This window comes from Palaemon carinicauda, chromosome 30, assembly GCF_036898095.1.
Source record: "Palaemon carinicauda isolate YSFRI2023 chromosome 30, ASM3689809v2, whole genome shotgun sequence".
Lineage (NCBI taxonomy): Eukaryota > Metazoa > Arthropoda > Malacostraca > Decapoda > Palaemonidae > Palaemon > Palaemon carinicauda.
In genome coordinates, this window is record NC_090754.1 from 40470546 (window position 1) to 40483045 (window position 12500).

Sequence of the window (12500 nt, forward strand, 5' to 3'; positions counted from 1 at the left end):
ACTGAGTGAGGAAACGGAACAAGTTAATAATTTGAAACTTGAAGTTGAAACTCTGAAGGAAGAAAAGAAGAAACTTGAATCTGAATGCGTCGGAAAAGACCTTAGAATGAAGGAACATGAAAATTTGGTGAAAATTCTCAAAGAGGAAAATGAGCAAAGCAAGAAAGCACTGAGTGAGGAAACGGAACAAGTTAATAATTTGAAACGGGAAGTTGAAACTCTGAAGGAAAAGAGGAAACTTGAATCTGAATGTGATGTGACAAAAAAAAAAAAAAGAACCTAGTATAAGTTTCAGTTGAGTTTTGCAGTTTACTGCTGTAAAAAAAAAAAAAAAAAAAAAAAAAAAAAAAAAAAAAAAAAAAAAAAAAAAAAAAAAAAAACCTAGTATAAGTTTCAGTTGAGTTTTGCAGTTTACTGCTGTAAAAAAAAATAAAACAAAAAAAAAAGAACCTAGTATAAGTTTCAGTAGAGTTTTGCAGTTTACTGCTGTAAAAAAAAAAGACAAAAAAAAAAACCTAGTATAAGTTAGTTAAGTTTTGCAGTTTACTGCTATAAAAAAAAAAACCCTAGTTTAAGTTTCAATTGAGTTTTGCAGTTTACTGCTGTAAAATAAAACAATAAAAAAAAAGAACCTAGTATAAGTTTCAGTTGAGTTTCGCAGTTTACTGCTGTAAAAAAAAAAAAAAAAAAACCTAGTATAAGTTTCAGTTGAGTTTTGCAGTTTACTGCTGTAAAAAAAACAATAAAACCAAAAAAAAAAAAAACCTAGTTTAAGTTTCAGTTGAGTTTTGCAGTTTACTGCTGTAAAAAAAAGAAAAAAAAAAAACCTAGTATAAGTTTCAGTTGAGTTTTGCAGTTTACTGCTGTAAAAAAAAAAAAAACCAAGTATAAGTTTCAGTTGAGTTTTGCAGTTTACTGCTGTAAAAAAAAAAAAAAAAAAAAAACCTAGTATAAGTTTCAGTTGAGTTTTGCAGTTTACTGCTGTAAAAAAAAACAATAAAACCCAAAAAAAAAAGAACCTAGTATAAGTTTCAGTTGAGTTTTGCAGTTTACTGCTGTGAAAAAAAAAACCCTAGTTTAAGTTTCAGTTGAGTTTTGCAGTTTACTGCGGTAAAAAAAAAAAAAAAAAAAAAAAAAAAAAAACCTAGTATAAGTTTCAGTTGAGTTTTGCAGTTTACTGCTGTAAAAAAAAAACAATAAAACCAAAAAAAAAAGAACCTAGTATAAGTTTCAGTTGAGTTTTGCAGTTTACTGCTGTAAAAAAAAAAAAAACTAGTATAAGTTTCAGTTGAGTTTTGCAGTTTACTGCTGTAAAAAAAACAATAAAACCAAAAAAAAGAACCTAGTTTAAGTTTCAGTTGAGTTTTGCAGTTTACTGCTGTAAAAAAAAAAAAAAAAAAAACTAGTATAAGTTTCAGTTGAGTTTTGCAGTTTACTGCTGTAAAAAAAAAAAAAAAAAAAAAAAAAACCTAGTATAAGTTTCAGTTGAGTTTTGCAGTTTACTGCTGTAAAAAAAAAAACAATAAAACAAAAAAAAAAAGAACCTAGTATAAGTTTCAGTTGAGTTTTGCAGTTTACTGCTGTAAAAAAAAAAAACCTAGTATAAGTTTCAGTTGAGTTTTGCAGTTTACTGCTGTAAAAATAAAAAAAAAAAACCTAGTATAAGTTTCAGTTGAGTTTTGCAGTTTACTGCTATTAAAAAAAAAAAAAACCTAGTATAAGTTTCAGTTGAGTTTTGCAGTTTACTGCTGTAAAAAAAACAGAAAAAAAAACAGTATAAGTTTCAGTTGAGCTTTGCAGTTTACTGCTGTAAAAAAAAAAAAAAAAAAACCTAGTATAAGTTTCAGTTGAGTTTTGCAGTTTACTGCTGTAAAAAAAACAATAAAACCAAAAAAAAGAACCTAGTATAAGTTTCAGTTGAGTTTTGCAGTTTACTGCTGTAAAAAAAATAAAAAAAAAACCTAGTATAAGTTTCAGTTGAGTTTTGCAGTTTACTGCTGTAAAAAAAAAAAAAAAAAAAAAAAAAAACCTACTATAAGTTTCAGTTGAGTTTTGCAGTTTACTGCTGTAAAAAAAAAAAAAAAAAAAAAACCTAGTATAAGTTTCAGTTGAGTTTTGCAGTTTACTGCTATAAAAAAAACCTAGTATAAGTTTCAGTTGAGTTTTGCAGTTTACTGCTGTAAAAAAAAAAAAAAAAAAAAAAAACAGTATAAGTTTCAGTTGAGCTTTGCAGTTTACTGCTGTTAAAAAAAAAAAAAAAAAAAAACCTAGTATAAGTTTCAGTGGAGTTTTGCAGTTTACTGCTGTAAAAAAAAACAATAAAACCAAAAAAATAAAGAACCTAGTATAAGTTTCAGTTGAGTTTTGCAGTTTACTGCTGTAAAAAAAAAAAAACCTAGTATAAGTTTCAGTTGAGTTTTGCAGTTTACTGCTGTAAAAAAACAATAAAATAAAAAAAAAAGAACCTAGTTTAAGTTTCAGTTGAGTTTTGCAGTTTACTGCTGTAAAAAAAAAAAAAAAAAAAAAAAAAAAAAAAAAAAAACAAGTATAAGTTTCAGTTGAGTTTTGCAGTTTACTGCTGTAAAAAACAAAAAAAAAATAAAAAAACCTAGTATAAGTTTCAGTTGAGTTTTGCAGTTTACTGCTAAAAAAAAAGCTTAGTATAAGTTTCAGTTGAGTTTTGCAGTTTACTGCTGTAAAAAAAAAAACCTAGTATGAGTTTCAGTTGAGTTTTGCAGTTTACTGCTTTAAAAAAAAAAAAAAAAAAAAAAAACTATAAGTTTCAGTTGAGCTTTGCAGTTTACTGCTGTAAAAAAAAAAAAAAAAAACCTAGTATAAGTTTCAGTTGAGTTTTGCAGTTTGCTGCTGTAAAAAAAAAAAAAAAAAAAAAAAAAATAAGTTTCAGTTGAGCTTTGCAGTTTACTGCTGTAAAAAAAAAAACCTAGTATAAGTTTCAGTTGAGTTTTGCAGTTTACTGCTGTAAAAATAAAAAAAAATGCTATAAGTTTCAGTTAAGTTTTGCAGTTTACTGCTGTTAAAAAAAAAAAAAAAAAAAAAAAAAACCTAGTATAAGTTTCAGTTAAGTTTTGCATTTTACTGCTGTTAAAAAAAAAAAAAAAAAAAAAAAAAAAAAAAAAAAAAACCTAGTATAAGTTTCAGTTGAGTTTTGCAGTTTACTGCTGTAAAAAAAAAAAAAAAAAAAAACCTAGTATAAGTTTCAGTTGAGTTTTGCAGTTTACTGCTGTAAAAAAAAAAAACCTAGTATAAGTTTCAGTTGAGTTTTGCAGTTTACTGCTATAAAAAAAAAAAAAACCTAGTATAAGTTTCAGTTGAGTTTTGCAGTTTACTGCTGTAAAAAAAAAAAAAAAAAAAAAAAACCTAGTATAAGTTTCAGTTGAGTTTTGCAGTTTACTGCTATAAAAAAAAAAAAAAACCTAGTATAAGTTTCAGTTGAGCTTTGCAGTTTACTGCTGTAAAAAAAAAAAAAAAAAAAAAAAAAAAAAAAAAAAAAAAAAAAAAAAAAAAAAAAAAAAAAAACCTAGTATAAGTTTCAGTTGAGTTTTGCAGTTTACTGCTGTAAAAAAAAAAACAATAAAACCAAAAAAAAAAGAACCTAGTATAAGTTTCAGTTGAGTTTTGCAGTTTACTGCTGTAAAAAAAAAAAAAAAACCTAGTATAAGTTTCAGTTGAGTTTTGCAGTTTACTGCTGTAAAAAAACAATAAAATAATAAAGAAAAAGAACCTAGTTTAAGTTTCAGTTAAGTTTTGCAGTTTACTGCTGTATAAAAAAAAAAAAAAAAATAAAAAAAAAAAAAAAAAAAAAACCAAGTATAAGTTTCAGTTGAGTTTTGCAGTTTACTGCTGTAAAAAAAAAAAAAAAAAAAAAAAAAAACAGTATAAGTTTCAGTTGAGTTTTGCAGTTTACTGCTGTAAAAAAAAAAAGAACCTAGTATAAGTTTCAGTTGAGTTTTGCAGTTTACTGCTGTAAAAAAAAAAAAACCTAGTATAAGTTTCAGTTGAGTTTTGCTGTTTACTGCTGTAAAAAAAACAATAAAATAAAAAAAAAAGAACCTAGTTTAAGTTTCAGTTGAGTTTTGCAGTTTACTGCTGAAAAAAAAAAAAAAAAAAAAAAAAAAAAAAAAAAAAAAAAAAACCAAGTATAAGTTTCAGTTGAGTTTTGCAGTTTACTGCTGTAAAGAAAAAAAAAAAAAAACCTAGTATAAGTTTCAGTTGAGTTTTGCAGTTTACTGCTAAAAAAAAAAACTTAGTATAAGTTTCAGTTGAGTTTTGCAGTTTACTGCTGTAAAAAAAAAAAAAAAAAAAAAACAAACAGTATAAGTTTCAGTTGAGTTTTGCAGTTTACTGCTGTAAAAAAAAAAAAAAAACCTAGTATGAGTTTCAGTTAAGTTTTGCAGTTTACTGCTTTAAAAAAAAAAAAAAAAAAAAAAAAAAAACTATAAGTTTCAGTTGAGCTTTGCAGTTTACTGCTGTAAAAAAAAAAAAAAAAAAAAAAAAAAAAAACCTAGTATAAGTTTCAGTTGAGTTTTGCAGTTTGCTGCTGTAAAAAAAAAAAAAAAAAAATAAGTTTCAGTTGAGCTTTGCAGTTTACTGCTGTAAAAAAAAAAAAACCTAGTATAAGTTTCAGTTGAGTTTTGCAGTTTACTGCTGTAAAAATAAAAAAAATGCTATAAGTTTCAGTTAAGTTTTGCAGTTTACTGCTGTTAAAAAAAAAAAAAAAAAAAAAAAAAAAAAAAAAAAAAAAAAAAAAAAAAAAAAACCTAGTATAAGTTTCAGTTAAGTTTTGCATTTTACTGCTGTTAAAAAAAAAAAAAAAAAAAAAAACCTAGTATAAGTTTCAGTTGAGTTTTGCAGTTTACTGCTGTAAAAAAAAAAAAAAAAACCTAGTATAAGTTTCAGTTGAGTTTTGCAGTTTACTGCTGTAAAAAAAAAAAAAACCTAGTATAAGTTTCAGTTGAGTTTTGCAGTTTACTGCTGTAAAAAAACAATAAAATAATAAAGAAAAAGAACCTAGTTTAAGTTTCAGTTAAGTTTTGCAGTTTACTGCTGTATAAAAAAAAAAAAAAAAAAAAAAAAAAACCTAGTATAAGTTTCAGTTAAGTTTTGCATTTTACTGCTGTTAAAAAAAAAAAAAAAAAAAAAAAAAAAAAAAAAAAAAAAAAAAAAAACCTAGTATAAGTTTCAGTTGAGTTTTGCAGTTTACTGCTGTAAAAAAAAAAAAAAACCTAGTATAAGTTTCAGTTGAGTTTTGCAGTTTATTGCTGTAAAAAAAAAAAAAAAAACCTAGTATAAGTTTCAGTTGAGTTTTGCAGTTTACTGCTGTAAAAAAAAAAAAACCTAGTATAAGTTTCAGTTGAGTTTTGCAGTTTACTGCTATAAAAAAAAAAAAACCTAGTATAAGTTTCAGTTGAGTTTTGCAGTTTACTGCTGTAAAAAAAAAAAAAAAAAAAAAAAAAAAAAAAAAAAAAAAAAAACTATAAGTTTCAGTTGAGCTTTGCAGTTTACTGCTGTAAAAAAAAAAAAAAAAAAAAAAAAAAAAAAAAAAAAAAACCTAGTATAAGTTTCAGTTGAGTTTTGCAGTTTACTGCTGTAAAAAAAAAGACAATAAAACCAAAAAAAAAAGAACCTAGTATAAGTTTCAGTTGAGTTTTGCAGTTTACTGCTGTAAAAAAAAAAAAAAACCTAGTATAAGTTTCAGTTGAGTTTTGCAGTTTACTGCTGTAAAAAAACAATAAAATAATAAAGAAAAAGAACCTAGTTTAAGTTTCAGTTAAGTTTTGCAGTTTACTGCTGTATAAAAAAAAAAAAAAAAAAAAAAAAAAAAAAAAAAAAAAAAACCAAGTATAAGTTTCAGTTGAGTTTTGCAGTTTACTGCTGTAAAAAAAAAAAAAAAAAAAAAAAAAACCTAGTATTAGTTTCAGTTGAGTTTTGCAGTTTACTGCTAAAAAAAAAAAAAACTTAGTATAAGTTTCAGTTGAGTTTTGCAGTTTACTGCTGTAAAAAAAAAAAAAAAAAAAAAAACAGTATAAGTTTCAGTTGAGTTTTGCAGTTTACTGCTGTAAAAAAAAAAAAAAAAAAACATAGTATAAGTTTCAGTTGAGTTTTACAGTTTACTGCTGTAAAAAAAAAAAACCTAGTATAAGTTTCAGTTGAGTTTTGCAGTTTACTGCTTTAAAAAAAAAAAAAAAAAAAAACCTAGTATAAGTTTCAGTTGAGTTTTGCAGTTTACTGCTGTAAAAAAAAAAAAAAAAAAAACTATAAGTTTCAGTTGAGCTTTGCAGTTTACTGCTGTAAAAAAAAAAAAAAAAAAAAAAAAAAAAAAAAAAAAAAAAACCTAGTATAAGTTTCAGTTGAGTTTTGCAGTTTGCTGCTGTAAAAAAAAAAAATAAAAAAAACAGAATAAGTTTCAGTTGAGCTTTGCAGTTTACTGCTGTAAAAAAAAAAAAACCTAGTATAAGTTTCAGTTGAGTTTTGCAGTTTACTGCTGTAAAAAAAAAAAAAAAAGAACCTAGTATAAGTTTCAGTTAAGTTTTGCAGTTTACTGCTGTTAAAAAAAAAAAAAAAAAAAAAAAAAAAAAAAAAAAAAAAAAAAAAAAAAAAACATAGTATATGTTTCAGTTGAGTTTTGCAGTTTACTGCTGTTAAAAAGAAAAAAAACAAAAAAAAAAAAAAAAAAAAAAAAAAAAAAAAACGTATAAGTTTCAGTTGAGTTTTGCAGTTTACTGCTATTAAAAAAAAAATAATAAAAAAAAAAACCTAGTATAAGTTTCAGTTGAGTTTTGCAGTTTACTGCTGTAAAAAAAAAAAAAAAAAAAACCTGGTATAAGTTTCAGTTGAGTTTTGCAGTTTACTGCTGTAAAAAAAAAAAAAAAAAAAAAAAAAAAAAAAAAAAAAAAAAAAAAAAAAAAAAAACCTAGCATAAGTTTCAGTTGAGTTTTTCAGTTTGCTGCTGTCAGAAATAAAAAGAAAAAGAAAAGAAGAAATGGTCTCAGCAGAGGGAAGAAGTCACACTTGCTTTCGAATACACTGCTCCTTGACAAAGATTCACTTGTACTGTTTCTTTGTCAAGTGTACAGATGCTGAAGAAACAAGTTTGACTTCTTCTTTTAGTACGCTGTTCCCTCAAGAAGCTTCCATTGTGCTGGAATAGTGGATCAGGAATATGTTTAGTGACGGAAGTTTTGCAGTATACTGCTGTTAGAAAAAAAAATAAAAAAAGAATAGATGAACTCAGCAGAATGAAAAAGTCACACTTGTTTTAGAATGCACTGGTCCTTGGAAAAGATTCACTTGTACTGTTTCTTTGTCAAGTGTACAGATGCTGAAGAAAAAAGTCTGACCTCTTTTAGTACGCTGTTCCCTCAAGAAGTTTCCATTGTGCTGGAATAGTGGATCAGGAATATGTTTAGTGACATGAGTTTTGCAGTTTACTGCTGTTAGAAAAAAGAAAAAAAAAAAGAATAGATGGACTCAGCAGAGGGAAAAAGTCACACTTGCTTTAGAATGCACTGGTCCTTGGAAAAGATTCACTTGTACTGTTTCTTTGTCAAGTGTACAGATGCTGAAGAAAAAAGTCTGACCTCTTTTAGTACGCTGTTCCCTCAAGAAGTTTCCATTGTGCTGGAATAGTGGATCAGGAATATGTTTAGTGACATGAGTTTTGCAGTTTACTGCTGTTAGAAAAAAGAAAAAAAAAAGAATAGATGGACTCAGCAGAGGGAAAAAGTCACACTTGCTTTAGAATGCACTGGTCCTTAACAAAGATTCACTTGTACTGTTTCTTTGTCAAGTGTACAGATGCTGAAGAAACAAGTCTGACTTATTTTAGTACGCTGTTCCCTCAAGAAGTTTCCATTGTGCTGGAATAGTGGATCAGGAATATGTTTAGTGACGTGAGTTTTGCAGTTTACTGCTGTCAGAAAAAAAAAGAAAAAAAAAAATAGTAGATGGACTCAGCAGAGGGAAAAAGTCACACTTGTTTTGGAATGCACTGTTCCTTGACAAAGATTCACTTGTACTGTTTCTTTGTCAAGTGTACAGTTGCTGAAGAAACAAGTCTGACTTCTTTTAGTACGCTGTTCCCTCAAGAAGCTTCCATTGTGCTGGAATAGTGGATCAGGAATATGTTTAGTGACGGAAGTTTTGCAGTTTACTGCTGTTAGAAAAAAAAAAAAAAGAATAGATGGACTCAGCAGAGGGAAAAAGTCACACTTGCTTTAGAATGCACTGGTCCTTGGAAAAGATTCACTTGTACTGTTTCTTTGTCAAGTGTACAGATGCTGAAGAAACAAGTCTGACTTCTTTAAGTACGCTGTTCCCTCAAGAAGTTTCCATTTTGCTGGAATAGTGGATCAGGAATATGTTTAGTGACGTGAGTTTTGCAGTTTACTGCTGTTAGAAAAAAAATAATAAAAAAAAAGAGTAGATGGACTCAGCAGAGGGAAAAAGTCACACTTGTTTTGGAATGCACTGTTCCTTGACAAAGATTCACTTGTACTGTTTCTTTGTCAAGTGTACAGTTGCTGAAGAAACAAGTCTGACTTTAGTACGCTGTTCCCTCAAGAAGTTTCCATTGTGCTGGAATAGTGGATCAGGAATATGTTTAGTGACGTGAGTTTTGCAGTTAACTGCTGTTAGAAAAAAAGAAAAAAAAAGAATAGATGAACTCAGCAGAGGGAAAAAGTCACACTTGTTTTAGAATGCACTGGTCCTTGGAAAAGATTCACTTGTACTGTTTCTTTGTCAAGTGTACAGTTGCTGAAGAAACAAGTCTGACTTCTTTTAGTACTCTGTTCCCTCAAGAAGTTTCCATTGTGCTGGAATAGTGGATCAGGAATATGTTTAGTGACGGAAGTTTTGCAGTTTACTGCTGTTAGAAAAAAAGAAAAAAAAAAAGAATAGATGAACTCAGCAGAGGGAAAAAGTCACACTTGCTTTAGAATGCACTGGTCCTTGGAAAAGATTCACTTGTACTGTTCCTTTGTCAAGTGTACAGATGCTGAAGAAACAAGTCTGACTTCTTTTAGTATGCTGTTCCTTCAAGAAGTTTCCATTGTGCTGGAATAGTGGATCAGGAATATGTTTAGTGACGTGAGTTTTGCAGTTTAGTGCTGTTAGAAGAAAAGAAAAAAAAAAGAATAGATGAACTCAGCAGAGGGAAAAAGTCACACTTGTTTTAGAATGCACTGGTCCTTGGAAAAGATTCACTTGTACTGTTTCTTTGTCAAGTGTACAGTTGCTGAAGAAACAAGTCTGACTTCTTTTAGTACGCTGTTCCCTCAAGAAGTTTCCATTGTGCTGGAATAGTGGATCAGGAATATGTTTAGTGACGTGAGTTTTGCAGTTTACTGCTGTCAGAAAAAAAGAACAAAAAAAAAAAAAAAAAAAAAAATGAGTAGATGGACTCAGCAGAGGGAAAAAGTCACACTTGTTTTGGAATGCACTGTTCCTTGACAAAGATTAACTTGTACTGTTTCTTTGTCAAGTGTACAGTTGCTGAAGAAACAAGTCTGACTTTAGTACGCTGTTCCCTCAAGAAGCTTCCATTGTGCTGGAATAGTGGATCAGGAATATGTTTAGTGACGTGAGTTTTGCAGTTTACTACTGTTAGAAAAAAAGATAAAAAAAAAAGAATAGATGGACTCAGCAGAGGGAAAAAGTCACACTTGCTTTAGAATGCACTGGTCCTTGGAAAAGATTCACTTGTACTGTTTCTTTGTCAAGTGTACAGATGCTGAAGAAACAAGTCTGACTTCTTTAAGTACGCTGTTCCCTCAAGAAGCTTCCATTGTGCTGGAATAGTGGATCAGGAATATGTTTAGTGACGTGAGTTTTGCAGTTTACTGCTGTTAGAAAAAAAAAAAGAATAGATGAACTCAGCAGAGGGAAAAAGTCACACTTGTTTTAGAATGCACTGGTCCTTGGAAAAGATTCACTTGTACTGTTTCTTTGTCAAGTGTACAGATGCTGAAGAAACAAGTCTGACTTCTTTTAGTACGCTGTTCCCTCAAGAAGTTTCCATTGTGCTGGAATAGTGGATCAGGAATATGTTTAGTGACGTGAGTTTTGCAGTTTACTGCTGTCAGAAGAAAAAGGAAAAAAGAAAAAGAATATATGGACTTAGCAGAGGGAAGAAGTCAAACTTGTTTTGGAATGCACTGTTCCTTGACAAAGATTCACTTGTACTGTTTCTTTGTCAAGTGTACAGATGCTGAAGAAACAAGTCTGACTTATTTTAGTACGCTGTTCCCTCAAGAAGTTTCCATAGCGCTGGAATAGTGGATCAGGAATATATTTAGTGACGTGAGTTTTGCAGTTTACTGCTGTTAGAAAAAAAAGAAAAAAAAAAGAATAGATGTACTCAGCAGAGGGAAGAACTTTTTGAATTGATGTTCGAGCGTGTAAACGGGCTATTTGGTTGTCGAGCGCGCTCGTCGAGCGGCTCGATGAAAGTCAGGCTCATCTTGACTTTTGTGGGCGGAGCTACATTGTTTGACGAGCGGTGTGAACGTGTGAACGGGTGTCGAGCATTGAACCTCAGTTGTTATTCAAACCTGCTAGAGGAAACATCATCAAAGAAATAAATAATGGTTGCCATTAATGAAAGCAAGAATGAGAAGGAAGTCGTACTTGATTTCATACATGGATATCGAGTTCATCCAGCTTTATGGAAAGTTAAATCAAAAGACTATTCCATTAAAGTAGCCAGAAACAAAGGAATTGCGGACACTCAGTCTTTCATGTGGAGTTATGGCCTTCCTCATAGTTGTATTTTCATATGTAATGAAAGAGCTGACACGATTCAGTAGATCAATGTACGTGTCTTCATCCATACGCAAATAATTGCGCCAGTCATCTGGCTCTAATTTTAAAGCAACAAGCAAAGTGGTATATGAAAATTTCTCTCTTTTGATCTTTTTTTTTCCTTCTTAGTGCTGCTGCTAAAGCAATGGCAATCAAATCGTCCAGGTCGAGAGACATGTTGACGTTGTTTTAGCACGAGGCACACTGAGGCTCGATGTACTGCCTGAAAGCTCTTCGAGCCGTTCTACAAGTAGGTTCGACAACCGGGCTCGGCGAGCTGTTCGGCCGTGTAAACCCCACTTAAGGGTTTGTCTGCAACGTTCCTTCAGCTCTTACAGCTGCACCTGCTTTATATCCTTCTTCTTGAACTCTGTTCATACTTCATTTCTTCCTTTTTACTGTCTAGCCTCCTCTGATTTTTATCTCTAGTCCTACTTCTTGTGTCAGAAGTGTTTAATTTCAATGTCCCTACAACATTACTTACTTTAAGGGCTGCTTATCTGGTCACTCTCTACAGGACCTCCACGGTCGTTTAAGATGTCCATTCGGGAGCATTTAACATCCCACAATGCGTATTGGTCGCTTGAAAGATAAAATATCATTGGAAGGATAAGGGATTAATGAGGTTGAGTCATTTAAGTATCTAGGAACTATGATCTCCAATACAGGGTCTTTAAAATTCGAATTTAGTGAATGATTGAAAAAAAACCCTCATATAATAGCTAGCTTAAGTAAAAATTGGAAACCAAACCGCCTGAAATTACACATAAAAATCATACTATATATCAGTTTAGTGAGATCGGTGTTACTATATGGACATTCAGAGTAGAGTCGTGGTATGATAATGAATCAATCTCCAATAGATTTAGTAGATTTGAGAACAAAGCCATATGAAGGATATTGGGATTGAAATGGCAGGACTATATTAGAAATGAAACTACGAGAGAGCTTACTCGAGTGCCATATGTGGATGAGATCATGGTGAGGGGTAGATGGAGATGGTTTGGTCATGCTCTTCGCACTCCCCAAGAGAGATAGGTCACCAAACTTTCAACTGGGCTCCACAAGGCACTAGAAGAGTTGGATGATACAGGCCTACATGGCCGAGTACTATGAAGCGTGAAGTAGATGATGAATGGAGAAGTATTGAATTAAAAGCGTAGATGATGATGATGATGAAACCATGTAATTACGCAAACACTAATAGGTTTTTCTAAAAAAGCTACAAAATAAGGTTTGATTCAAGTAGATTCCGTGCATAACTCCATTTGTTTCTGTTTTACAGCTAGTAAAGTATTAAGATTTATTTACTGAGACTCCAAAACAACTGGGTTCTTTTTTCATACAGTTTTTCAAAAGCTTATTAAAAAATTAAGTTCTTAAACTCACGATATCCTATTTAAATGTGGTGTAACCTGTCTTACATCTGTACCACCTTCACTTTTAACATCCCAGGATTCACAATCTATGACTAAAGACTTCGAGCATAGTTCACAGCTGGGTAGTTTTGATGTTTGATTATATAGGCATAGACGTGTCTGTAACAGTCATTATTGTAAAATGGGATGTGGAGTCAGTTTGGATGTCCTTTAAGTTTACTGTCATCACCAGTCATAGCACAGTATTCCTGGAACGATCGCTGATCAAATTTATATGTGGCCGATCTCATATACATTTTG

General features: G+C 30.1%; 1 protein-coding gene across 1 annotated transcript in view; it reads left to right on the plus strand.

Moving 5' to 3' along the window:
* The window catches only part of LOC137623498 (uncharacterized), a 13582-nt gene that overhangs the window by 785 nt on the left and 297 nt on the right, over positions 1-12500 (plus strand). The gene's annotated exons all lie outside the window — the stretch shown is intronic.